Source organism: Pristis pectinata, chromosome 9 (genome assembly GCF_009764475.1).
Source record: "Pristis pectinata isolate sPriPec2 chromosome 9, sPriPec2.1.pri, whole genome shotgun sequence".
Lineage (NCBI taxonomy): Eukaryota > Metazoa > Chordata > Chondrichthyes > Rhinopristiformes > Pristidae > Pristis > Pristis pectinata.
In genome coordinates this window covers 4,190,321-4,218,193 of record NC_067413.1, presented here as the reverse complement: position 1 = coordinate 4,218,193, position 27,873 = coordinate 4,190,321, and the positions used below count along the sequence as shown (strand labels likewise).

At 45.1% G+C, this 27,873-nt stretch overlaps 1 protein-coding gene across 3 annotated transcripts in view; it reads left to right on the top strand.

Annotated features, from left to right (window-relative positions):
- Positions 1 to 27,873, top strand: part of LOC127574550 (BTB/POZ domain-containing protein KCTD1) — a 116,978-nt gene that overhangs the window by 1,855 nt on the left and 87,250 nt on the right. For 2 of the 3 annotated variants that reach the window (XM_052023625.1, XM_052023626.1), the window contains exon 2: positions 18,769 to 18,838. The exons of the other annotated variant lie outside the window; for it this stretch is intronic. The gene's annotated coding sequence lies outside the window, so the exon portion shown is untranslated. The remainder of the gene's footprint in view (positions 1 to 18,768; positions 18,839 to 27,873) is intronic. 3 annotated transcript variants of the gene reach the window in all.

Sequence of the window (27,873 nt, the reverse complement as noted above, 5' to 3'; positions counted from 1 at the left end):
ACTATGACCATCCACCTTATCTATGCCCCTCATGATTTTATCAACCTCTGTATGGTTACCCCTCAACCTCCTTCACTCCTGTGAGAACAGTCCCAGCCTATCCAGTCTCTCCTTGTAACTCAAGCCCTCCGGTCCCAGCAACGTACTTGTGAATCTTTCCTGCTTAATCTCTCTGGTTTAATCACATCCCTCCTATAGCTGGGCGACCAGAACTGCACACCAACGTCTTGTCCAGCTGTAACAAGATGTCCCAACTCCTGTACTCGGTGCCCTGACCAATGAAGGCCAGCGTGCCAGACGCCTTCACCACCCTGTCTACCTGAGTCGCCACTTTCAGGGACCTGTGTACTTGTACCCCGAGGTCTCTCTGTTCTACAACATGCCCCAGGGCCCTGCCATTCAGTGTGTAAATCCTGCCCTGGTTTAACTTAACAAAGTGCAACACTTCACACTTGTCCAGGTTAAAGTTCCATCTACCATTCCTTGGCCTACTTTCCTAGTTGATCTGGACCCTGTTGTAACCTTAGATAACAGTCGGTAAAGGGTTGTGGTGTTGGATATAAAAATACAATAGGAAGTACATAACTAGGAGCAATAATCTCCCAGGAGCTAAAACCATGTTAGTTCTCTGTGTGTTACTGTTACCTCTCCTATGTTTTGGTTGTTTTGCTAAATTATTGATGAGGAGACATTGACTTGACTGGTGCTATCAAACTAATGTGCGAAGGGACACAACGGAATGTTAAAGTGAAGGATGGATAAACCTTGTATCAATGGCTCCCCCCAGCAAATCGGTTGCCTTTAACTAGCACCCTTAATGAACCAAAACACCCTTGGAGTGTGATCAAGCAAAGTTTACTCTGAGCCATGTCAACGTTTGATCATTCAGTGGAGAGGAAGTGTGGAGATTTTCTGGCCAAATCCAAAGCTGGAAGCCCATGTAGGACTATAGCATCATAGAGCTCAAAAACAGGCCCTTCGGCCCATCATGTCCATAAGGACCTTTTTGCCCTTCTACACTATAATCCCATTCGCCCGCGTTATGTTTGTAGCCTTCTATGCCTTGCCTATTATGTACCAATCTAAGTATCTCTTAAACATAGCGTTTGTATCTCATTCCACGACCTCCTCTGGCAGCGCATTCCAGATAACAACCACCCTCTGTGCTTAAAAAAAACTTTCCCCTCAGTTTCCCTTTAATACCCCTTCCTCTCACCTTAACTCTATGCCCCCTTGTCTTTGATAGCTGAATGCACAGCCACCCATGGTAGAGTGATGGGAACAGGGAATGGGTAGGGGACCACAAATGGAGGAGGATAGAGATCTGAGAGGGCAGTACATTTGTTATTGTTTTACCCTGTACTACCTCAATGCACTGTGTAATGAATTGATCTGTATGGACGGTATGCAAGACAAGTTTGTCACTGTATCTTGGTACATGTGACAATAATAAACCAATTTACCAATTTACAGCTGGAAGAGTAGATATAAGACTCCTGAACTAGGTCCCTTAGTACGATAAGATGGACTCTTGACCTCATAATCTACCTCATTGTGGCCTTGCACCTTATTGTCTGCCTGCACTGCACTTTCTCTGTAACTGTAACACTTTATTCTGCATTCTGTTACTGTTTTCCCTTGTACTACCCCAATGCACTGTGTAATGAAATGATCTGTATGGATGACATGCAAAACAAAGTTTTTCAGTGTACCTCGGTACATGTGACAATGATATTCCAATTCCAATTCAAGGGGGAATTTAGGATTAGGGGTATAGTCTCGGGGTAAGGGACTGGCTAGTTGCTTCTCAGAGGGTTGTGAACCATTGGAGATTTGGGACATCATTCATTGAATGTATTCAAGGACGAGATGCACAGATCTTTGGTTGATGGAGGGCAGTCAAGGAATTTGGGGGAGCAGACAGGAAAGTATTGAGGCCAAGAATAGACCTTGCTGAGATATGTACGGTTCTTAGGGGGATCAACAGGGAGGGAGGTTTCACCTGGCTAAGGAGTTTACAGCTAGAATGTCACAGTTTCAAAATTAGGGGCAGGGCATTTGGGACTGAGATGAGGAAAACTTTCTTCAGTCAAGTGCAGAGAGCCTTTGGCAGTTTCTACTGTGGAGATGTGTGGAGGCTCAGTCACTGGGTTCGTTCAAGAGTGAGATCAAGAGATCTGTAGGGATAGGGTGGCAAAATGGTGTGGAAGATCACTATGATCTTATGGAATAGTGGAGCACATATGAGACCACCAGGCCCCTCAAGTCTGCCCCATCATTTGATGTGATTATGGCTGAACTATGCTGGCTACATCCCCTCTTCTGAGCCAGGCTTGAGGCGCTGAATGGCCTACCCCTGCTCCTGTTTTTTATGTTCGTTTGTACTTGTTTTGACTTTTGCAGGGACAGGAGAGAGGAAAGGAGACCTGAGGGGCTTCTTATTCACATAGAGGGTGGTGGGTGTATGGAACGAGCTGCCAGAGGAAGTGGTAGAGGCGGGTACAATTACAATGTTTAAAAGGCTCTTGGACAGGAACACGGATAGGAAAAGTTTAGAGGGATATGGGCCAAGCACAGGCAAATGGGACCTTAGTCGGCATGGATGTTGGGCCAAAGGGCCTATTTCGGTGCTGTATACCATGTATCAATTCAAAGTCAAAGTCAAGTTTATTGTCATCTGCACAAGTCCATGTGTGCACAGGTGCAATGAAAAACTTACTTGCAGCAGCATCACAGGGACGTAGCATTAGAGGCATATAGAGGGACAGATGTGCACAGGCACAGATGTGCATCACAGGCACATAACCACGTAGACGCCATGGCCAAGAAAGCCCACCAGCGCCTCTACTTCCTCAGGAGGCTAAAGAAATTTGGCATGTTTCCTTTGACACTTACCAACTTTTATCGATGCACCATAGACAGCATCCTATCCGGATGTATCACGGCTTGGTATGGCAACTGCTCTGCCCAGGACTGCAAGAAACTGCAGAGAGTTGTGGACACAGCCCAGCGTGTCACAGAAACCAGCCTCCCCTCCATGGACTCTGTCTATACATCTTGATAAAGCAGCCAGCATAATCAAAGACCCCACCCACCCGGGTCATTCTCTCTTCTCTCCTCTCCCATCAGGCAGAAGATACAGGAGCCTGAGGGCACATACCACCAGGCCCAAGGACAGCTTCTATCCCATGGTGATAAGACTATTTTTGAACGGTTGGTTCCCTTATACGATGAGACGGTCTCTTGTCCTCACAATCTACCTTGTTGTGACCTTGCACCTTATTGTCTACCTGCAATGCACTTCCCCGTAGATGTGACACTTTACTCTGTATTCTGTTATTGTTTTTACCTGTATTACCTCAATGGACTCTGTACTAACTCAATGTATCTGCACTGCGTAATGAATTGACCTGTACGGACGGTATGCAAGACAGGTTTTTCACTGTACCTCGGTACAACTGACAATAATAAACCAATTCCAATACCAACACCAATAGAGACACAACATCTACAAGGAAGACATAAATTAATCAGAATCAGATTTATTATCACTGACTTATATGACATGAAATTTGTTGTTTTATGGCAGCAGTACAGTGCAAAGACATAAAATTGCTATAAATTACAAAATAAATAAATAGTGCAAAAAAAATCAAATAACAAGGTAGGCGTTTGATAAGGTTCCTCATGGAAGGCTTATTCAGAAAGTCAGGAGGCATGGCATCCAGAAAAACTTGGCTGTGTGGATTCAGAATTGGCTCACCCATAGAAGACAGAGGCTGGTGTTAGATGGAGCGTATTCTGCCTGGAGGTCGGTGACCAGGGGTGTTCCGCAGGGATCTGTTCTGGGACCCCTGCTCTTTGTGATTTTTATAAATGACTTGGATGAGGATGTGGAAGGGTGGGTTAGTAAGTTTGCTGATGATATAAAGGTTGGTGATGTGTGGATAGTGTAGAAGGTTGCTGTAGATTACAACAGGATATTGATAGAATGCAGAGCTGGGCCGAGAAGTGGCAGATGGAGTTCAACCTGGATAAGTGTGAAGTGATACACTTCGGGAGATCGAATTCAAAAGCAGAATACAAGGTTAATGGCAGTGTAGAGGACCAGAGGGATCTTGGGGTCCATGTCCATAGATCCCTCAAGGTTGCCACGCAGGTCGATAGGGTTGTTAAGAAGGCGTATGGTGTGTTGGCCTTCATTAGTCGGGGTATTGAGTTCAAGAGCCACGAGGTGATGTTGCAGCTCTATAGAACTCTGGTCAGATGGAGTATTGTGTTCATTTCTGGTTGCCTCATTATAGAAAGAATGTGGAAGCTTTAGAGAGGGTGCAGAGGAGATTTACCAGGATGCTGCCTGGATTGGAGAACATCTCTTATGAGGATAGGTTGAGCAAGCTAGGGCTTTTCTCTTTGGAGAGAAGGAGGATGAGAGGTGACTTGATAGAGGTGTACAAAATACTAAGAGGAATAGATCGAGTGGACAGTCAGAGACTTTTTCCCAGGGCGACAATGGCTAACGCAAGGGGACATAATTTTAAGATGATTGGAGGAAGGTATAAGGGGGATGTCAGGGGTAAGTGAAATGCACTACCGGCAGGTGTTGTGGGGGCAGATACATTAGGGACATCTGAGACTCTTAGATAGACACGTGAATGATAGAGAAATGGAGGGCTATGTGGGAGATAGAGAAATGGAGGGCTATGTGGGAGGGAAAGGTTAGATAGATCTTAGAGCAGGATAAAATGTCGGCACAACATCGTGGGCTGAAGGGCCTGTACTGTGCTGTAGTTTTCTATGTTCTAAGGTAGTGTTCATGGGTTCATGGACCGTTCAGAAATCTGATGGCGGAGGGGAAGAAGCTGTTTCTGAATCACTGAGTGTGGGTCTTCAGGGTCCTGTACCTCTTCCCTGATGGTAGTAATGAGAAGAGGGCATGTCCTGAATGGTGAAGGTCCTTAGTGATGGATGCTGCCTTCTTGAGACATAACTTATACATAAATTATACACAACTTTTACAAGAAAGAACACAATTAGAACAAAAAAAGTCCATTGTAGTTCGAAGTGGTCATAGTGTTGCCGTAATGAGGTAGTGATTAGGGTTGTGTCTGTTGGTTCAAGAACCGATTGTTTGAAGGGAAGTAGCTGTTCCTGAACCTGGTGGTGTGGGACTTCAGGCTTCTGTACCTCCTGCTCGATGGTAGCTGCGGGACGATGGCATGGCGGTGCTGGGGTTCTTTGATGATAGACGTTGCCCTCTTGAGGCAATATTCAATTCCCTCATTGAACTTGGGCTCCCTCACTAATTAAAGTGAAGGTAGGTTTCCTTCACCAAGGGTGGCAAGTCTTTGGAATTCTCAGCCCTGAAGTCCTGTGGATCCTCCGTTGTAAAATATATTCAAGACTGAGGCCAATAGATCCTTGAACTACAGGGAAGTCAAAGGTTATAGGGTCAGGCAGGAGCATCAAGTTGAAGATCAGCATAATCTTATTGGTGTCGGTGCAGCCTTGAGGGGTCAAATGCCCTTTCCTATTTCTTATATTCTTACCTGGAGGAGCTGAGTCACACAGGTTGTCTCTGGGTAACAAACGGGTTCCGCTTTTACAGATGTCCTTAAGTTGATTTTGTCCGTAAGTCGAAAATACATTAAAAAATTCACTTGCTGTGGTAACTATAACTCTGCAGTGTTGTAATGAATGGCACACGACTGATGAGAAAGAGCACTTAGTGAAAGTGGAGAGAGAGAGGAAACTAGTCTGCTGTTCGTAAGAAGGAGCATATGTATGTACGTCGGACTTTTGAATGTAGTAAGGTTATTGGAGCTTGCTTGTACGTACAGGTTTCCCTAAGTCATGTGTTCGTAATCCAGGGATACGAGTGAATCAAAGCATTATACAATAACCGCTCCCTGAATTCATATAGCACCTTTGACATAACACATTCCAAAGCGATTGTCAAATACAATCTGATATAAAGCCACAAGGTCTGGTAACCAAAAGTTTGATCACCTTTTCAGAGAAATATCGTAAAGAGAGAGAGAGGTAGAAGGGTTTAGGGAGGGAATTCCAGAGCTCAGCACAAAGTCAGCTGATGTCACAGCCAGGAAAGTGATAGTCATACAGCATGGAAACAGGCCTTTTGGTCCAACTCGTCCATGCTGACCAAATTGCCCATCTAAGTTCATCCCATTTGGCCCATATCCCTCGAAATCTTTCCTATCCATGTACCAATCCAAGTGAGTTTTAAATGTTGTTAATGTACCTGCCTCGACCACTTCCTCTGGCAGCTCGTTCCATATACGCACCACCCCCTGGGTGAAAAAGTTGCCCCTCAAGTTCCCATTAAATCTCTCCCCTCTCACAAACCTGTGCCCTCCAGTTCTTGATTCCCCAACCCTGGGAAAAAGACTGTGCGCATTCACCCTATCTATGCCCCTCATGATTTTATGCACCTCTATAAAGTCACACCTCAGTCTCATATGCTCCAAGGAATAAAGTCCTAGACTGCTCGACCTCTCTCCATAATTCAGTCCCTGGTAACATCCCTGTAAATCTAAACTGATGGACCAACTAAAATTGGGGATAAGTGTCGGAAGAGCTCATCTATGCCGTTATGTTCACACCAGCTCTTTGAAGTTAACCTCACAGTCGGTCAGTGTCTCCACGTTGCCTTTCATACGTCTGCATCTTCAAGTATCCACCCTGTTCCCCTTGGGAAAAAGTCACTATCAAATCTGCTTCCAGCCAGCACATTGTTGAAGTATAAAATTTACCTGTAAAGAAGTTGCAGGTAAATCTACAACTTCCCTGTCAACATAGATCGAGGTCACCTGTTGGGCTCACATGGGAGGCTGAGAATATTTCAGAAAGGGTGGAGTCACTCAGTGCCAAACTAGCTGAAGGCTTCCTGTACTGTGTGTTCGCGTTCAGGGGGCACTGCTAATAATAGATTCACACACAACTGCCAAGCATCACCCTTTTAAGTTAATTTATTATTTGCTTCCAGGAGTATCTGCAGCTGGTGAAGTAACACAATGGTGTGGTTTTGCACAATGAACTATTAACAGTTTAGTGTGTGCACCACTGTTTTGTGTGTTTCATTGAAGAGAATGCATCTGCCTTTGTACCTTTCCTGAAGCACTGATTTCCCAACCAAAGGATCTGTACAAAGCATTTGCTCCCATTAATAATAAAAGATCAATATTCCCCTTCAGCACTGCTGAAACTATGTTCTTCATTTTTAGAGAATCAATTACCTTATCGCTTCCCTTTTCTACCAACGCTGTTGGAGGAATGCTTTTTATTTCCTGATCTAGTACTTCATACCTTCATAAACCAGAGCAATTCCTATGTTGCAAAAGTGAAGGACATCAGTTTAGATGGCACCTCAGAAAAAGGTGACTGAAGCATGAGAAAGAACATCAAAATATTTTGAATTGAATTGTATGATATAAAGGTCAACATCAAATTTATGTGTCCGAAGTACAAAGGGAGAGTTTACAGTTAATGGCAGGATCCTTAACAGCGTTAATGAACAGAGGGATCTTGGGGTCCATATGCATATCTCCATTAAAGTGGCCACACAAGTTGATAAGGTGGTAAAGGAGGTGAACAGCATGCTTGCCTTCACTTGTCGAGGCACTGGGTTTTTAAGAGCTAGGAAGTTATGTTGCAGCTTTATAACACTCTGGTTAGGCCACATTTAGAGTTTGGCATTCAGTTCTGGTCGCCTCGTTACAGGAAGGATGTGGAGGCTTTGGAGAGGGTGCAGAAGATGTTCACCAGGATGCTGCCTGGTTTGGAGGACATGTGCCATGAGGAGAGGTTGGACAAGCTGAGGCTGTTTTCTCTGGAGCAGCGGAGGCTGAGGGGAGATTGGATAGAAGTTTATAAAATTATATGAGGCACAGATAGAGTAGACAGCCAGTATCTCTTTCCCAGGATTGAAATGTCTAGTACTAGAGGGCACGTATTTAAGGCGAGAGGGGGAATGTACAAAGGAGATGTGCAAGGCAAGTATTTTTTTCCACGGAGCATTCTGCCAGGGGTAGTGGAGGCAGATAGCATAGGAGTGTTAGAGACTCATAGATAGGCACATGAATATGCAGAGAAGGGAGGGGTATGGTCAATGTGTGGGGAAGAGGGATTAGGTTAATTAGGAGTCATTGGTTCAATTAGTTAGGTACAACATCGTGGGCCGAAGGGCCTGTCCTGTGCTGTACTTTTCTACGTCCTATGATAAGTATAAATGTAAATAATTTATGTACCATTTCCATCCAATAAATCCATTTTGGCTTCTGGAAGTGGCTGTTTAATAATTGCAGAGGATACATTTTCAGGGCTGTGAAAAAGGAACAGGAGAAGTGAAATTACTTGGAAGGATTTTTCAAAGAGCTTGCATGGGGATGATGGATCGAGTGGCCTCCTTCTGCCTATTTGATTCTATGATAACAGATTAGGCTCCAGGAAACTGGTTAGTAAAGGCCTCCTTTAGTGTGGCAATGCTTTACAGTAACTTCTCATAGCATTTTCTCATTAGTATGCTTTGTTGAAACCAATAATTAACATTTAAAGAGTTTCAACCAAAACTGTTATTGTGTGTCCCAAATAACATTAAAAATTATTATCCAATAAAGTATTGATGAATTGTGCCAAGCCATTGTAACTCAAAATAAGTTACATTTTACCGAGCAGAGCAAGATGCTGTTCTACTTCTAATAAAATTCTTTTAAGGTGTAGTCATACCTGTAATACGAGAAATGCAGGAGCCAATTTGAACACAGCAAGCTCCAAAAAATAGCCAGGTAAGCTGTGTGTGGGAAAGTTGATTAAGGGCCCGTGATTTAAAAGCAGAAAATTTTAAAGTGAAACGAGTCTGTGATTTTTTTTCCATTTGTATGTCAGCCAAAGAAAAAGAATTGTCTTGTATCAACTCTGATCTGGAACTGTTCAAGTCAATAGCAACCAAATTGGGCTGCTGCATAAAATGATATTGGTATTGGTTTGTTATTGTCACTTGTACCGAGGTACAGTGAAAAACTTGTCTTGCATTCCGATCGTACAGATCAATTCATTACACAGTGCAGTTACATTGGGTTAGTACAGAGTGCATTGAGATATTACAGAGTGCATTGATGTCGTACAGGTAAAAACAATAACAGTACAGAGTAAAGTGTCACAGCTACAGAGAAAGTGCAGTGCATTAAAGTGCAAGGTCACAACAAGGTAGATCGTGAGGTCAGAGTCCATCTCATCGCGTAATGGAACCGTTCAATAGTCTTATACCAGTGGGGTAGAAGCTGTCCTTAAGTCTGGTGGTACGTGCCCTCAGGCTCCTGTATCTTCTACCCGATGGAAGAGGAGAGAGGAGAGAATGACCCGGGTGGGTGGGGTCTTTGATTATGCTGGCTGCTTCACCAAGGCAGCGAGAGGTAAAGGCAGAGTCCGAGGAGGGGAGGCTGGTGTCTGTGATGCGCTGGGCTGTGTCCATAACTCTCTGCAGCTTCTTGCGGAGATGGGCAGTTCTTGATTAACTACCTATTAATCCCGGTGAATTTTCTCCTTCGTGGGAGTCCACCAAAGAGTCCCCTTTTAATACTTCTTTGCTAGGGCTAAACCAAAGCAGATGTAGGATTGAAATGGCATTTCATACATTTACCTCCATGCGTTTAGGGTTCTAAGACGTCAAATAGGTTTGATTGTTTACTTTACACCCAATTTAAGCAGTCCTTGGGTAACAGGCAGCCTCTAGTTCAATGACAATATGTGCATCATTTGGAAACACTCAGAAGGTCAGGCGGCATCTGCGGACAGAGAACCGGTTATTGTTTTGTGTCCGGGAGCCTTCATCGGAATGGGATTTTCCGATGAACATTTTCCAGAAGACCAAGGGAGCTTCCCAGAGTTCCTTGCAATAGGGTCATAGACTCTCAGTTGACACGGTGATATACAACTCCTGATCTCAAGCTGTTTCGCAGGGCTTTACAATCAATGGAGCCACTGTTATGATCAAAACACAGAAGCCTATTTCCACACAGCAAATTCCTACAAAGAAAACATCACAAAACACTGCTATGAAGTTCAGAAGGAGTATCAAAACAATGTGTAAACAATGGATCAGAGTCATAGAATAATACAGCACAGAAACAGGTCTTTCGTCCCAACGGGTCCATGCCAACCAAGATGCCCATCTAAACTAGTCCCATTTGCCTGTGTTTGACCTATATCTCCCTAAACCTATCCTGTCCATGTTCCTGTCCAAATGTCTTTTAAATGTTGTTATTGTACCTGCCCCAACTACTTCCTCTGGCAGCTCGTTCCACTTACACACCACCCTCTGCGTGAAGAAGTTGCCCCTCAGGCCCCTTTTAAAGTTTTCCCCTCTTACCTTAAACTAATGCCCTCTAGATTTTGTTTCCCTTTCCCTGGGATAAAGACTGTGTGCACGGCCCTCATGATTTTACACACTTCTCCCCCCTCCTACACTCCAAGGAATAAAGTCCTAACCTGCCCTACAACTCAGGTCCTCAAGTCCTGGCAAATTTCTCGTAAATCTTCTCTGCACTCTTTCAGTCCAGATGAAGGGTCTTGACCCCTAGTGTGACTGTCCATTTCCCTCCCACAGACTCTGCCTGACCCGCTGAGTTTCTCCAGCAGTTTGTTTGCTCCAGATTCCAGCATGTGCAGTGTCTTGTGTCTCCAGAATGGATTGCTAGCTGGCTAAAGGACAGAAAGCAGAGAGTGAGGCAAAGGCTGGTTGTTCGCAGTGGCAGGTGGTGGGTGATGGTATTCCATAAGGATTAGTGCTGGACCACTGTTGTTCAAAGATTATATTCGAGGTTTAGACTCTGAAATTTGCAGATGATACTAAATTGGAGGATTGGCCAAGACTCAGGACTGAAATGTTACAGAAAGGCATTAATAAACCTGCAAAATTGGCAAATGGCCAATAGAAGTTCAACATGGATAAAGGCAAGGCAGTGCATTTTATGAAGAATAGGGAGGTGACATGGAAGTTGTGAATCTAGTTGTGGAAAAGGGGAGAAAATGGGATTTGGAGCCCAAGTACCCCAGTCACTAGAAGTTGCATCAGAAAAAAGCAAATCAAATGCCAGGATTGGAAATGAAAGGTCAGGAGATTATGCAAAATCTGTTTTGAACTTTGGTTAGACAACACTCGGAGGACTGCCAACGGTTCTAGTCAGCATTTTATAAAAGGATATAAAGGTACTGAAGAGGATCCAGAGCCGATTCACACAGATGATACCAGAACTGTGGAGATTTACATATCAGGAAAGGATGAACATACTAGGTCTTTTATCATTTGAGGAAAGAAGGCTAAATGTTGATCAGAAGTCTTTAAGTTGATAAAGCATTTGATAGAGTGGATGTTTCCACTTCTGGGAAGGACGAGATGAGATAAGATCTCTTTATTAGTCACATGTACATCGAAACACACAGTGAAATGCATCTTTTGCATAGAGTGTTCTGGGGGCAGCCCGCAAGTGTCGCCACGTTTCCGATGCCAACATAGCATGCCCACAACTTCCTAACCCGTCCGTCTTTGGAATGTGGGAGGAAACCGGAGCACCCGGAGGAAACCCACGCAGACACGGGGAGAACCTACAAACTCCTTACAGACAGCGGCCGGAATTGAACCCGGGTCGCTGGCGCTGTAATAGCGTTACGCTCACCACTACACTATGGTGCTTGCATCACTTGAGGTGATCTGTATAAGATAGTCACAAAGAAACCCAGCGGCAGATTGAGAAGGACCTTCCATTATCCATGGCACAACAGAGACTGCAGGTGCTGGTATCTGGAGCAAAACACAAACCGCTAGAGGAACTCAGGGGGTCAGGCAGCATCCGTGGATGCAGAGGGATAGGCAACGTCTCGGGTCGAGACCCTGCATCGGAACACTTTGGAACCACTTGGGGGAGGGAATAGAAACCCAGAAGGTGTAGTGTGTGGGTGACAGGCTGATGGAACCGAGTGGGGGACAGGAATGAAACTGGGTGGTAGGTAGGGGAGGGGGGAACAGAAGGAAGAATAAAGGAACACCAGGAGTGTGGGTTACCTAAAGCTGGAAAATTCAATGTCCATCCCATTACCTGTGACTTGTTACCAGTAATCCAAACTGTTGGAGCCTCCTGTGTTCCGTTCTGTACACTTAAGGTCAACCAAGACTCTGCTCCCAGTGTCCCGGCCCTAAACATGATAATTCTGCATTTCCGGCAGTTGGTCTGGAGACTTGTAGTACTCCAGATGAGTATCCAAGTAACGTTTAAATGCGGTGAGGTTTTCTGCCTCTGCCACATGTTCCGCAAGTGAGTTCACTCAGCGTGTAAAAAAAAACGCTTCAGTTTTTCTGTCAGCTGCTTTATGCCTGTGTTCCCTGGTTACTGGTGCCTCTGCTCTGTGAGATAGGTCCTTCTCTCCATCCTATCCCCTTATAACTGTGTACACTTTGATTAAATCTCCCTTCAGCTTCCTCCCAAAGGCCTGGTAGGTCAATTGTCCATAGTAAGTTCTGCTAGTGTGGAACCTGGGAGAACATACACATCGAACAGTACAGCACAGGTCTGCCTGCACGTGATCCATACCTCTCCATTCCCTGCATACACATGTGTCAATCTAACAGCCTCTTAAACGCCACCATCGCACCTGCCTCCACCACCGCCTCTGGCAGCCTGTTCCAGGCACCCACCACTCTCTGTGTAAAAAAACTTGCCCCACACATCTCCTTTGAACTTTCCTCAAGTACGTAGAAAAATGGGAAGTTGACAGATATGAAAGGAGAATAACATGGGATTAGTGTAAATGGGTGTGTTATGATCAGTGCAGACCTGGTGAAGGGTCATCCATGCTGTGTTACTCGAGATCCCACCAGCACTGATGGACAAGAGGGACTATCGTATGTCATCTGGGCTGTCCTGCCTGATTTTTGATGCGGTGTGTTGGTGTAACACGTGATGAAACTTCTTCCAACAGAAGGGTCAACAAGCAGAACCTCCAGAATTGAGGTAAAGGGGAACAGGCGTGATCACCACTGGACACTGTTCGTAAGAGCTTCTCAAACACTAGATAAGTGAATTGTTCAAAGAAGCCACATGAGTGGCATCGGTCCTTTGTAAATAGGATGTATTGTTTCGATGACATAATGGATGTATTGACTTGATGACTACAATGAATGTAAAGAAAGATGTGTATTGATTATGTTGTTTATCCTGTGTATACTCTTCTGGAGAAAGTTTACTTAAATAAGAAAAGAAACCGGCATGAGATAAGAGGAACTTGGTCTCACCCAGTCAGTGGAAGGTGATTCAGTAGGAAGGGAATTAGATAAATGTTTGAAGAGGAAATTTTTGCTGACCATGGGGAAACTCTTCGATTCAGAAACACCTTCTTCCCGTCCGCCATCAGATTTCCAAACAGTCCACAAACTGATGAACACTACCTCATTATTCCTTTTTTTTGCACTATTTATTTATTTTTGTAATTTAATGTCTTTGCACTGTACTGCTGCTGCAAAACAAAGAGCCAGCATGGTTAGGATGGGCCAAATGGTCTCCTTCCATGCTGATTTCAATTCTGTGATTTAAATCAGGCTAATGTGAAATGATCTTAGTCAGATTTTCCTCACAATAAAACATAGCTGTAATTGTTCAGTGACATATTAATTCAGTCCATCAGTCTCTGACTGTTTCTTCAGCATCACTTGCTTCAGTGATTTAATTTACTTTGAATCATAGCCAGGTTTCAAACCCATAGCTCAAGGCACCAGACTCTTGTGCCTAAAACTTCATTTAACTTAGTCAATTTGTGCATTTCTTAACTTACCTTAATTTTGTATGCCTGGCATCAGGACATTGCAAACCTGGAACCCTCCACCCCTCCAAAAGAATGCCCGCTGCTGAGAGGGTCAATTGAACATGTACTGGTGTATCATTTTGTGGGGGGGAAGGGAGAGTGGGGTGTTGTGGAAATGGGATCGACGCAGGAAGAAATGTTGAATGGCAGAACAGGCTTGAGGGGCTGAATGGTCTTCTGTTTGAATCGACATATTATTGGTGCAAATGCATTTCCATAAAGCGAACCTACAAGTATTAGCTTTGAGCTTCAGCAGAGCTTTTTTGGGATAAATGTATAAAGAGGGCTTGGGGATGTGAATGGAAGCTGTTAATGAAGGGATTTACATTTCTATAGCCCCTTTCAGGAGGTTGGAAGGTTCTGAAGCACTTCACAATCAGGTACTTGTTGAAGTGTAAAGTAGGTAGACAACTTGTGCACAGCAAGCTCCCGCAAATAGTAATGTTGAGATCATCTGTTCTTTGTGATGATGGTTGAAGGATAAACGTTGGACTCACGATAGTGAGGCAAAATCCACTGCCCACATGAAGGCTTCGGAAAGGATGAGGATTGGGGTCACATGGCAGCTCCATCTCCTCCGGGTCACACACAATTCTAACTTGGAAATACACTCAGTCCTCGTTTCCCGCTGATTTACAACACACAGAACATTGCACAGGAACAGGCCCTTCAGCCCATGATATTGTGCTGAACTAATTAACCTAGTAATTAAACAATTAAACACCTAACTAAACTAATCCCTTCTGCCTACACAGTCTGTATCCCTCCATTCCTTGCACATTCATGTACCTATCTAAGAGCCTCTTAAATATCTCTATGGTATTTGTCTCTACCACCACCCCTGGCAGTGAATTCCAGGCACCCACCACTCTCTGTGTAAAAAGAACTTGCCCCACACATTTCCTTTGAACTTTCCCACTCTCTCCTTAAATGTACGCCCTCTGGTATTAGACACTTCAACCCTGTGAAAAAAATACCTGCTGCCTCTCATAGTCTTATAAACTATTATCAGGTCTTCCCTCAGCCTCGACGCTCCAGAGAAAACAACCCAAGTTTGTCCAACCTCTCATGCTCTTTAATCCAGGCAACATCCTGGTAACCCTTCTGCACCCCCTCCAAAGCCTCCACATCCTTCCTGTAATGGGGCAACCAGAACTAAATGCAATACTCCCAATGCAGCCTAACCAGAGTCTTATAAAATGCAACGTAACTTCCCAACTCTTGGACTCAATGCCTCGACCAATAAAGGCAAGCATGCCGTATGCCTTCTTTACCACCCTATAAATCTGTGCAGCCGCTTTCAGGGAGCTGTGGACTTGGATCCAGAGATCCCTCTGTACATCAACAGGATTTGCTCTCTGTGAATCTGTGTACTCTTGAGGTTAGCCTCAGGCTCCATCTCACTTTGTTTTAACAAATATATCTACCTACATGTTCCCATTCAGGAACCAATCATTGTCTGTACAAATACAGTGATAAGTTACAGACCACTTGTGTCAAGTGGCTCCCTACTGTATGGTGTTCTAAGAGAGAGCAGTCTTTTTGCACAGCTGCACCTTGTAATTTCAAAACCTATGACTGCTTGTGAGTGTCAATGAAGTAGTTTGTCAGCTTCTATCATTTTCTCTTTGTATTTAAATGTTTAATGTGTTTATTGATGCGTGCACATTTTTAGGGCATTAGAGTGCATATTCACATTTATCTGGTATTCGGTTTATTATTGTCACATGTACCGGGATACAGTGAAAAACTTTGTTTGGCGTGTCATCCATAGAGATCAGTCCAAATATAAGTACATCAAGGTAGTACAAACGGTAAACAATAACAGAATGCAGAATACAGTGTTACAGTTACAGAGAAAGTGCAGTGCAGGCAGACAATAAGGTGCAATGCTATAATGAGGTAGATTGAGAGACTAAGAGTTCACCTTTAACGTACAATATAGGTCCATTCAAGAGTCTTATAACAGCGGGATAGAAGCTGTCCTTGAGCCTGGTGGTTCGTGTTCTCAAGCTTTTGTACCTTCTGCCCGATGGGAGGGGGGAGAAGACAGAATGTCCTGGGTGGGAGGTGTCTGTGATTATGTTGGCTGCTTTACCGAGGCAGCAGGAAGTGTAGACGGAGATAATGGCGGGGAGGCTGGTTTCCGTAATGGACTGGGCTGTGTTCACAACTCTCTGAAATTTCTTGTGGTCTTGAGCCAAGCAGTTGCTGTACCAAGCTGTGATGCATCCGGATAGGATGTTTTCTATGGGGCATCTTTAAAAATTGGTGAGGGTCATCGGGGACATGCCGGATCTTCAGGGTGTATTGGGTTACTAAGAAGCAGTCCTTAGTGGTATCCATGTATTTTGCTATCTGCAGGAAGTCCATGGTGCTATCCCTCACAGATAAGCAAGTATGTATTGCTAGTCTTTCATTGTCACTCGGTCTAAGTCCCTGGAACTCCCTCGCCAACAGCACTGTGGGAGCACCTTCACCAGAAGGACTGCAGCGCTTACAGAAGGCGAATAAACTTTAAAAGAGTGTGGATGCCTATAGATAAGTAGAAATTCAACATCCAAAGGAGGTGATGTAGGGGTCAGATGTCGTTATTACGGCGATACAGGGCCCTGGTTTGACCACAGCTGGAGCACCTCTGGGTCTTTGGACCCACACGTTGGGGAGGATATATCAGCCTGGAAGGGTCTGCAGTGTAGTGTCTGTTTGCTGGAGAGATGCCTGGATTCCTGAGCTCACACAGCCCAGGGTTCTATTCATGCAATCTGAGAGGCTGAAGGATGATTTGATTCAAGTTTTCAAAAGTACTAGGGCAACAGATAAGTTAGACAGAGAGAAACTCACGGCTGGTCAGGGGACAGAGTCTAAAAATTGGACCCCAGGTTTCAGGGGTGAAGTTTAGGAACCGTTTTACAAGCAGAGGATGGGTGGAACTTTTTAGCCATACAGCATGGAAACAGGGCCTTCGGCCCAACCAGTCCATGCCGACCAAGACACACATCTAAGCCAGTCCAATTTGGCCCATATCCCTCTAAACCTTTCCTATCCATGTACCTGTCCAAGTCTTTTAAAAGTTGTCACTGTACCTGCCTCAACCACTTCCTTATTTCATATATGGACCACCCACATATGGTGAAAATGTTGCCCTTTAGGTTCCTATTAAATCTCTCACCTTGAACCTTAAACCTGTTCCCTCTAGTTCTTGATTTACCAACCCTGGAGCCCTTTCACGCTATCTGCGCCCCTCATGATTTTATACACCTCTCTACACCATGATTGTATACACCTCTACTTGAAGTCCCTTCTGCAACCAAAGCTGGGAATATTGTCCCTGACAAAAATCAACCTTTGATAACCACAAGACAAAATATAGAGTTAGTTCACTGATCAGCCAATATCTCATTGGATGGTAGAATGGTCTTGAGGGGCTGAATGGCCTCCTCCTGTTCCAATATTCCTGCAAAACACTGGTTAGATTGCACTTGGAGTACTGTGTGTAGTTCCACTTGCTACACCACAAGAAGGATGTAATTATATTTGAGAGAGCGCAGAGGAGGTACACCAGGATGTTGCCTGGATTGGAGGACTGAGTTATGGGAACAGATCGGACAGGCTGGGCTTGCTTTCCCTGGAGCGAAGGAGGCTGAGGGGTGACCTGATCGAGGTGTATAATGTTATGAGAGGGATAGGAAGAGTAGATAGTCACAATCTTATTCCCATGGTAGGGTATCAAAAACCAGAAGGCATAGTTTCAAGGTGAGAGGTAGGAGATTTAAAGGGGATCTGAATCTGTGTGGTAGTTTTTTTACATGGAGAGTGGTTGGCATCTGGAACGCGCTGCCAGCGGAGGTGGTGGACTCAGATACAGTCACTACGTTTAAGAGGCAATTAGGCAGACGCTTAAATAGGCAAGGATAGAAAGGGATGGTTATAATGCAGGCAAATGGGATTAGTGTAGCTGGGCAAAAAGACTGGTGTGAGCATGGTGGGTCAAAGGGCCCACTTCAGTGCTGTATGACTCTATGACTACAAAGGCTACAGTTCCCAAAGACACAAGTGATGACAATGGTAAGTTACAAGTTACAGCAAACAGTTGGCTGAGCTTTTTTTGCTTTGCCTTTTGGAAGCAGCCACATGGTAATTTTGAACAGGGAGGTGAGACCTTCTAATTCTGCAGGAATCTGATCACAGAAGATATTTGAGAATCATTAAACAGTTTTGCACAAAATATCTTTAAGCAAAATATTTATGCAAAGAAAGAAGGATGATTCTGACACTCTTTATTTAAAATTGAGTGCAAAACCAAAATTGCACAGATGCTGGAAAACTAAGAGAAAATCAAAAATTGCTGGAATTGTTCAGCTGGTCAGTCAGTATCTGTGGTGGGAGTTTTAATGACAGGTCATCCACCTGGCTCCCCTACACGGGCTCTGTCTACACCTCTCACTGCCTCGGTAAAGCAGCCAACATAATCAAAGACCCCTCCCACCCCGGACATTCTCTCTTCTCCCCCATCCCATCAGACAGAAAATGCAAAAGCCTGAAAGCACGTACCCCCAGGCTCAAGGACAGCTTCTACCCCACTGTTATAAGACTATTGAACGGTCCCCTAGTACGATAAGGTGGACTCTTGACCTCACAATCTACCTTGTCATGGCCTTGCACCTTATTGTCTGCCTGCACTGCACTTTCTCTGTAGCTGTAACACTTTATTCTGCATTCTGTTAGTGTTTTCCCTTGTACTACCTCAATGCACTGATGTGATGAAATGATCTGTATGGATGGCATGCAAAACAAAGCTTTTCACTGTACCTCAGTGATAAACCAATAAAATAATAAACCAATTTACCAATTTAATTTACCTGAAATGTTAATTCTGCATGTCTCTCTCCACAGATGCTGCCTGACCTGCTGAGTATCTTCAGCATTGTCCAATTAACCTTCATAAGGTCTCGTGATTAAACAGGTACTTGCTTGATCTTTTTTTTACCAAAATCAATCAGTTGAATGGTTCAGGTTTTTTGAACTATGGATGGGGAGGACGGTTTCCTTCTGAAGTATCACTCTGTGATGATTGGGGTGAGCTAGCAGCTTAGGAAATCAAAAGACACTTATAAAGGAATCGAATTACTACTGTTGGGCTATTCTTAATGCCTTCTTATTGGCAGAATTTGCCAGTGGTAACCAGTGAAAACTTACCCACAGAATGATACAGAGTAGAAGGAGGCTGTTCTGCGTATTGTACTTGTGCTGGCTCGTTGAAAGGTCTCACCAGATGAATCTGTCCTCCATGTAACATTTACCTTTGCAAACATTTATCTGGCAACTTCCGAAGAACTCTGTTTCCATCACCTTTTCAGGCAGTGCATCCAAGCTCATAAGAACATAACCCTCATACCTCTTCCGCCATTCAATAAGATTGTGGCTGATCTTTTGACTCAGTGTGACTATCCTGTGCTAACCCCATATCCCCAATTTCTCTTCAATACACACAGTGATTGAGCCTCCACAGCCTCCTTGGGGAGAGAATGCCAAAGATTCCCCTGGGTGAAGAAATTTCATCTCATCTCTGCCCTGAATGGTTGACCCTTTATTCTGAGACTGTGAGCCCTGGTTTAAACACTCCAGTCTGGGATACGGAAAGACCTGAATGGAGTGGACGTGGAGAGTGTGTTTCCATTAGTGGGAGAGTCTAGGATCCGAGGGCACAGCCTCAGAATAAAGGGACATCCCTTTAGAACTGAGATGAGGAGGAATTTCTTCAGCCTGATGCTGGTGAGTCTGTGGAATTCGTTGCCACAGACGGCTGTGGAGGCCAAGTCATTGGGTGTATTTAAGGCAGAGATTGATAGGTTCTTGATTGCTAAAGGGGGTTAAGGGTAGGAGGTGGGAGAATGGGGTTGAGGAAAAGATCAGCCACAACTGAATGGTGGAGCGGGCTCAATTGGGTGAATGGCCTAATTGTGCTCCTATATCTTATGGTCTTGTCTTATGGAAACATCATCCTTGCTTCTACACTATTAAACCCTGTAGATTAAACCCATTGTATATTTCAATGAGATCCCCTTCATCCATCCACCAAGTCTGTTTAATCTCTCCTCATAGAACAATCCCCATCCCAGGGAGCAATCCGGTGAACCTTTATTGCATTCCCTCTATACAGGGTGGTAGAGTGCCTGACCTCTGATCTGTCTGTGTGGAGTTTGCACATTCCCCCTGTGACTGCATGGGTTTCCCCTGGGTGCTCTGGTTTCTTCCCACATCCCAAAGACGTGCGGGTCGATGTGTTAATTAGCCGCTGTAAAAAAAAGTTGCCCCTAGTGTGTGGGTGTGTGGCAGAAACTGAGTGGAAGTTGATGAGAATGTGGGGAGAATGGGATTAGTGTCAAAGAGTGCCAATTGGTAATTGGTTTACTATTGTCACATGTACCAAGACACAGTGAAAAGCTTTTGTTTGCATGCCATCCAGACAGATCATTCCGTACATAAGTACATTGAGGTAGTAAAAAGAAAACAGAATGCAGAATATAGTGTTGCAGTTACACAGAAAGGGCAGTGCAGGCAGACAAATAAGGTGCAAGGGCCACAACAAGGTAGATTGAGAGATCAAGAGTTCATCTTTATTGGACAAGAGTTCATTCAAGAGTCTTATAACAATGGGATAGAAGCTGACCTTGAGCCTGGTGGTTCGTGCTTCCAGGCTTTTGTAACTTCTGCCCAATTGGGGGTGGGGGGGGAGAAGAGAGAATGTCTGGGGTGGGAGGGGTCTTTGATTATTTTGGGTGTTTTCCCAAGGCAGTGGGAAGTGTAGACAGAGCCAATGGATGTTGACGTTTGGTGGGACATAGGACCTGTTTCTGTGGTGTACATCTCAATATCTTTTCTTAGATATGGAGACCAGGGCTGTAAGTAAAATGCCAGTCAGCGCCTCACCAGTGGCTATAATTTCAGTCTCTTGTAGTCAAATCCTCTTGTAATAAAGGCCAACATAGCGTTTACTTGTTGCTTGTTGTTCATGAATGTTAAACTTAAGTGATTTATGGACAAGGACTCTGAAAGCATTCAATCCCTCACCATTAAAAAAAAATCTGTTTATGTTTTCCGAACAAAGTGGAAGACCTCACATTTTTCATGTTATATTCCATGTGCCACGCCCTTGCCATTCACGTAGCCTCTCCATATCCCCCTGAAGCGCTGCTGTGTCAACCTCATGTTCACACTGATTGCATCATCGCCAGCCTTGGATGTCTGACACTTGGTCTCTGCATCATTGACAAAGTGAACAACAGGGGCCTCTGCACGGATCCCTGTGGAAACCCACTAGTCAAAGTCTCCCAATTTAAAATGACCCATTTAGTCCTACTCTGTTTGCTTATCATTAACCAATCTTATATTAGCCCCAATCCTATGTGCTCTAATTGTGTGGTGCTCCTTCAAAGGGTTTCTGGAGACCCAATGCTGCCTATCCATTAGCACCTCCTTATCTATTTTGCTTCTCAAAAGAAAACTAATTGATAAATTAAACGTGCTTTCATAAATCCACTCTGGCTCTGCACATCAGTGGTGAAGATAATGAGAGCTGCTGCCTCATAATTCCAGCAACTGGATCCTGACCTCAGGTGCTGTCTGAGTGATCACATGGGTTTCCTCCGGGAGCTCTGGTTTCCTCCCGCATCCCAAAGCTGTTCACATTGGTGGATTAATTACCCACCATAAATTGCCCCTAATCCATGGGTGAGGGGTAGAATTGGGGGGAGTTGATGGGAATGTGGGGAGAATAAAATGGGATTAATAAAGGACTACTGTAAATGGGTGCTGGATAGTCAGTGCAGACTCAGTGGGCTGAATGGCCTGTTTCATACGGTATGTCTACAACAATCCTCTTGTTAGTTTCTAAAGGCTCTGTTACCACTTCCTTATGGACCGGATCTTAGCATTTTTAATTGTACACCAAAACTCCATCCTTTAATTGTACACTACAACTCTGCTACCTGGCTATTTGGTAATCTCTGTGGTTCATTATTTGGTTCACTGGGTGCTGATTCCTTCCACTCTCTGGGGTCCCAGTTCCCACACTCCCTCTAGCACACCAGAGCCCCAGTTCCCACACTCCCTCTAACAACACACCAGGACCCCAGTTCCCACATCCTCTCTAACACAGCAGGACCCCAGTTCCCACATCCTCTCTAACACACTGGGGTCCCAGTTCCCACACCCCCTCTAACACACCAGGGCCCCAGTTCCCACACCCCCTCTAACACACCAGGACCCCAGTTCCCACACTCCATCTAACACAGCAGGACCCCAGTTCCCACATCCTCTCTAACACACTGGGGTCCCAGTTCCCACACCCCCTCTAACACACCAGGGCCCCAGTTCCCACACTCCGTCTAACACAGCAGGACCCCAGTTCCCACATCCTCTCTAACACACTGGGGTCCCAGTTCCCACACCCCCTCTAACACACCAGGACCCCAGTTCCCACACCCCCTCTAACACACCAGGGCCCCAGTTCCCACACTCCGTCTAACACACCAGGACCCCAGTTCCCACACTAACACATGGAGGTCCCAGTTCACACAGTCCCTTCTACCTTCAAGGGTCCCTGTTCCTGTGCTCCCTTGAAACTCAACTGGTTTTGTTCCCTGCACTCCCTTTAAACTTGGCAGGTTCACTGGAAAATGTATAATTTCACTGTGTAAATTAAAACAGAAGGTGAATCAAAAGTGTGTTAGATTAATAGGAATAACATCCGATAGTCTGGACAATCATCTTGACCAGCACCATCGAGGCCCTCAGTATCGCAGATTAATGTAGTTTTACACTGGGTGCTGATTCCCATGGTCCCTCCCACTTACTGGGGCCCCAGTTTTACGGCAATGATAACGGTCTAGCTGGTCTGAGTTCTGATTTCTCCCTCCTCCTTTCTCAAAGAGTGGGGTTATATTTGCTGCCTTCCAATCCGTGGTAACCATTCTTAACTCCATGGAATATGGAAACCAGTGCAAAACCTTGGAATGCAGGGAATTCGTCAGCTATCAGAATTAGAATCAGGTTTATTATCACTGACTTACGTCGTGAAATTTGTTTTGTGGCCTACTATAAATTACAGAAATAAATAAAGGTGCAAATAAAAGGAATAACGAGGTTCATGGGTTCATGAACCATTGATAAACCTGATGGTGGAGGGGAAGAAGCTGTTCCTGAATCATTGAGTGTGGGTCTTCAGGCTCCTGTACCTCCTTCCCGATGGCAGTAATGGGAAGAAGGCATGTCCTGGATGGTGAGGGTCCTTAATGATGGATGCTGCCTTCTTGAGGCACCGCCTCTTGAAGATGTCCTCGATGGTGGGGAGGGTTGTGCCCGTGATGGAGCTGGCTGAGTCTTCAACCCTCTGCAGCCTCTTGTGGTCCTGTGCATTGGAGCCTCCATACCAGGCAGTGATGCAACCAGTCAGAATGCTCTCCACCATACATCCATAGAAATTTGCAAGAGTCTTTGGTGACGTACCAAATCTCCTCAAACTCCTAATGAAGTAGAGCCGCTGGTGTGCCTTCTTCAGGATTGCTTTTGCCCTATTAAACATTGGTGTTTTTTAACTGGAGCCACCAGGGACCACCAGATGCTGGAGTCTGGAGCAACACACAACCTGCTGGTCGAGTAGCATCTGTGGGGGGGGAAAGGAATTGTTGAGACCCTTTATTGAGGTTATAGCTAGTAGGATGAAGAGTGAACCAGTGTATGCAGTGTATGAGAGACTACAGATGCTGTTAACTGGAACAAAGATCAAACAGGGGGTTATGGGCAGCTCAGGGGAACAGGCAGATGGAATATAACATGGAAAAATATGATATCCACCCACTTTAGTGGAAAAGCAAAATACTTTTAAAGACGTTGGTGTTTGGAGAGACCTAGGTGTCCTTGTGAGCCACTGAAAGCTAGCAAGCATTTAGGAAGGGAAATAATATGCTGGGCTTTGTTGCAAGAGATACAGACAAAGACACAGGAGACTGCAGATGCTGGAATCTGGAGCAACAAAATAATCTACTGGAGGAACCCAGCGGGTCGAGCAGCATCTGTGGGGGGGAAAGGAACTGTTGACGTTTTGGGTCAAAACCCCGTATCAGTACTGGTGCAGGGTTTTGACCTGAAACATCGACAATTCCTTTCCCCCCCACAGGTGCTGCTCGACCCGCTGAGTTTTTTTTCTCAGCTCCTCGTTCCCAACCTGCAGTTCTCCACTATTTCCAGGAGGTTTCCTACGATCACAACCCACTGTGCACAAAAAAATCTCATTTTCCCTCTGGACGTGCTGCCTTAAATCTGCATCCCTTGAATGAAAACCATTTTGAGAACATTTTGTTTTCACAAAAGAGCCCTGAACCATAATCATAGCCTCGAGACTAGATTATCCATTTAATCAACTCACTGGCATTTATGTTTTTTTAAAGATTTCTTGTTATACATACTAATTTTAATTTGTGTATTTGAGGGGAAGATTACAATATTTTGTTTTCTAAACTACTGGCCCATTAGATTTCCTTGATATATCTGTTGAGGGATACGATAACGTCATGAAGTTAGCTGGCCTGGTATCCAAAAGCAGGGATTTTTGATCTGAGGGCTGGAATTCTAATTCCACCACAGCAGTTGGGCAAAGTGTTTAAAGGAATCTAGAATAAAACGCTAGTATCATTAATAAAATTATCCAGAAACCCGTCTGATTCACGAATATCCTTCGGAGGAGGAGATCGGCCAGTGATTCTTGACCCACCTTTAGAGTCAACCCAGAAATGCGTTCTGAAATAGCCGTGGGAGGTCAAATGAAAGGAGAAAGTATACCGTTAATGTTAAGGGCCCCTTAGTAGCATTGTGCAGAGGGATCTTGGGGTCCAGGTCCCACTGAAAGTGGCTTCACAAGTTGGTGGTTAGGGTGGTAAGGAAGGTGTATGGCGTGCTTGCCCTCATTGGTAGGGGTGTTGAGTACAAGAGTAAGGAAGTCATGTTGCAGCTGTATCACAAGATCACAAGGCAAGGGAGCAGAAGTAGGCCATTCGGCCCATCGAGTCTGCTCCAAAGAAAAGGGAAAAAAAAAAGAAATGAGAAACTGGTGGGGGGTGGGGGGAGAGGGGAGACCGTACTTGGAGTACTGTGTGCAGTTCTGGTCGCCCCATTATAGGAATGATGTGGAGACTGTGGAGAGGGTGCAGAAGGGATGCTGCCTGGATTAGAGGGCATGAGCTATAAGGAGAGATTGGACAGACTTGGGTTTTCTCTGGAGTGTCAGAGGCTGAGGGGAGACCTGATAGAGGTTTATAAAATCATGAGAGGCACAGATAGGGTAGACCTTCAGTATCTTTTCCCCAGGGTAGAAATGTCAAACACCAGCGGACGTGCTTTTAAGGTCAGAAGGGGGAAGTGTAAAGACGATGTGAGGGGCAAGGTTTTTATGCAGAGAGTGGTAGGTGCCTGGAATGGGTTACCAGGGGCAGTAGTGGAAGCAGGAGATGGCCTTAATGAAGAGAGGGGGAGGGGTGAGACAGGGGCCAGTAGGTGATAGGTGGACCGAGGGAGGGGTGATTGGTGAAGTTGCGAGACAAGAGGCAGGTCGATGATCAGTGTTGAATGGAAAAGATGCTTTGCTCCAATTATTTCGCGCCTTGGTGAGACCACACATGTAATGTTATTCACTACCTAAGAAGGGTGGTTGGAGGGTGTGTAATGAAGGATGATCAGATTAATTCCAGTGGGGGAGGGTGCAAGGTTTTTTTTAACAAGGAAAGATTCAGCTGACTGGCCTATACTCTCTTGAATTGAAAAGGGGAGGTAATCACATTGAAACATACAACATTCCTACAAACTTGACAGGGTAAATGCAAGGATGTTATACCTTGGCTGGGGTGTCAGAACCAGGGCCACAGTCTCAGTGATGAGTCATACATTCAGGACAGAGAGGGGAAGAAATTTCTTCACCCAGAGGGTGATGAGTCATTGGATTTCTCTCCCCAAGGGGGCATGGAGGCTCAGTCACTGAGTGAATTCAAAGCAGAGATCAATAGATTTCTGGATATTGAGGGGATCAAGTGGTGTTGGGTCAGTGCAGGAAGATGGCACCAAGGTGAAAGATCAACCATGATCTTAATGAATGGTGGAACAATCTTGAGGGGCCAAATGGCCTACTCCTGTTTCTAGCCCTAATGTTCTTATGTGAATGCCTAGCTACATAATATGACCGGATTGATCATATGAATGGGCTGCCGGCAACAGTGGTGGAGGCGGATACGATAGGGTCTTTTAAGAGACTTTTGGATAGGTACATGGAGATGAGAAAGATAGAGGGCTATGGGTAAGCCTAGTAATATCTAAGGTAGGGACATGTTCGGCGCAACTTTGTGGGCCGAAGGGCCTGAATTGTGCTGTAGGTTTTCTATGTTTCTATGACCATGTTAACTAATGGATCAAAAATAACAATCTGCTGGAGGAACTCAGCGGGTCGAGCAGCATCTGAGGGAGGAAAGGAATTGTCGACATTTTGGGTCAAGACCCTGCATCAGGACTGAGAGTGGAGAGGGGAGCTAGCCAGTATAAAGGAGAGGGGGGGATGAGACAGGGGCTGGTAGGTGATAGGAGGACTGAGGAGGGGTGAATGGTAATGGGTAGCAGGAGCCCAGTGAGGGAGGAGGAGGAGTGGAGTCGAGACCTTTCATGTGAAAGATAGAGGGGAGGTGGCCAGTATAAAGAGGTGAAGGGGAGGGGAGGGGCAAGAGCTGGCAGGTGATGGGTGGATCCAGGTGAGCAGTGATGCAAAGTGGTCACAGTGTTGCTAGACTGAGGTCGGGATTAGGATTGTGCCGGTTGGTTCAAGAACCAAATGGTTGAAGGGAAGTAGCTGTTCCTGAACCTGGTGGTGTGGGACTTCAGGCTTCTGTGCCTCCTTTCCATACACTGGAAGCGTACAGTAGCCCAGTGTAAATGGGGGAAGGAGCACCCCATCTCACAAACTACCCATGTGTCGGACTCCTCCATCTCCACCTGTGGAATAGTCAGAAGGTCCCACATTCACCTCAGAACCCACAGAAGCGGAGTGGAAATACGTCGTCCTCAATGACAAGGAACTGCCTAAGAAGGAGAAAAGAGCAGGAAACAAACTGCCAGAGGAACTCGGCGGGTCGGGCAGCATCTGTGGAGGGAAATGGACAGTTGACGTTTCAGGTCGAGACCCTTCGTTTGGGCTGAAAAATAGAGGGCAGAAGAACAAATATGCAGGTAGATTATGCAGAGTTATGAGAATAATAGGGTTGTCATAGTAGGGGATTTTAACTTTCCTAACACAAGAACATAAGAAATAGGAGCGGGAGGAGGATATCTGGCCCATCGAGCCTGCTCCGCCATTCAATAAGATCATGGCTGATCTGGCCGTGGACTCAGATCCACCTTCCTGCCTTTTCCCCATAACCCTTAATTTCCCTACTATACAAAACTATATCTAACTGTGCTTAAGTTTATTTAATGAGGTAGCCTCTACTGTTTCCCTGGGCAGAGAATTCCACAGATTCACTACTCCCTGGGAACAGCAGTTTCTCCTCATCTCCGTCCTAAATCTACTCCCCTGAATCTTGAGGCTATGTCCCCTAGTTCGAGTCTCACCTACCAGTGGAAACAACATTCCTTTCTCTGTCTATCCCTTTCATAATTTTATCTGTTTCTGTAAGATCCTTTCTCATCCTTCTGAATTCCAGCGAGTATAGTCCCAGGTGACTCAATCTCTCCTCACAGGCTAACCCCCTCATCTCTGGAATCAACCTGGTGAACCTCCTCCGCACTGCCTCCAAAGCCAGTATATCCTTCAAGTGAGGAGACCAGAACTGCAGGCAGTACTCCAGGTGCGGCCTCACCAGTACCCTGTACAGTTGCAGCATAACCTCCCTGCTCTTAAATTCAATGCCTCCAGCAATGAAGGCCAACGTTCCATTCGCCTTCTTGATAACCTGTTGCACCTGC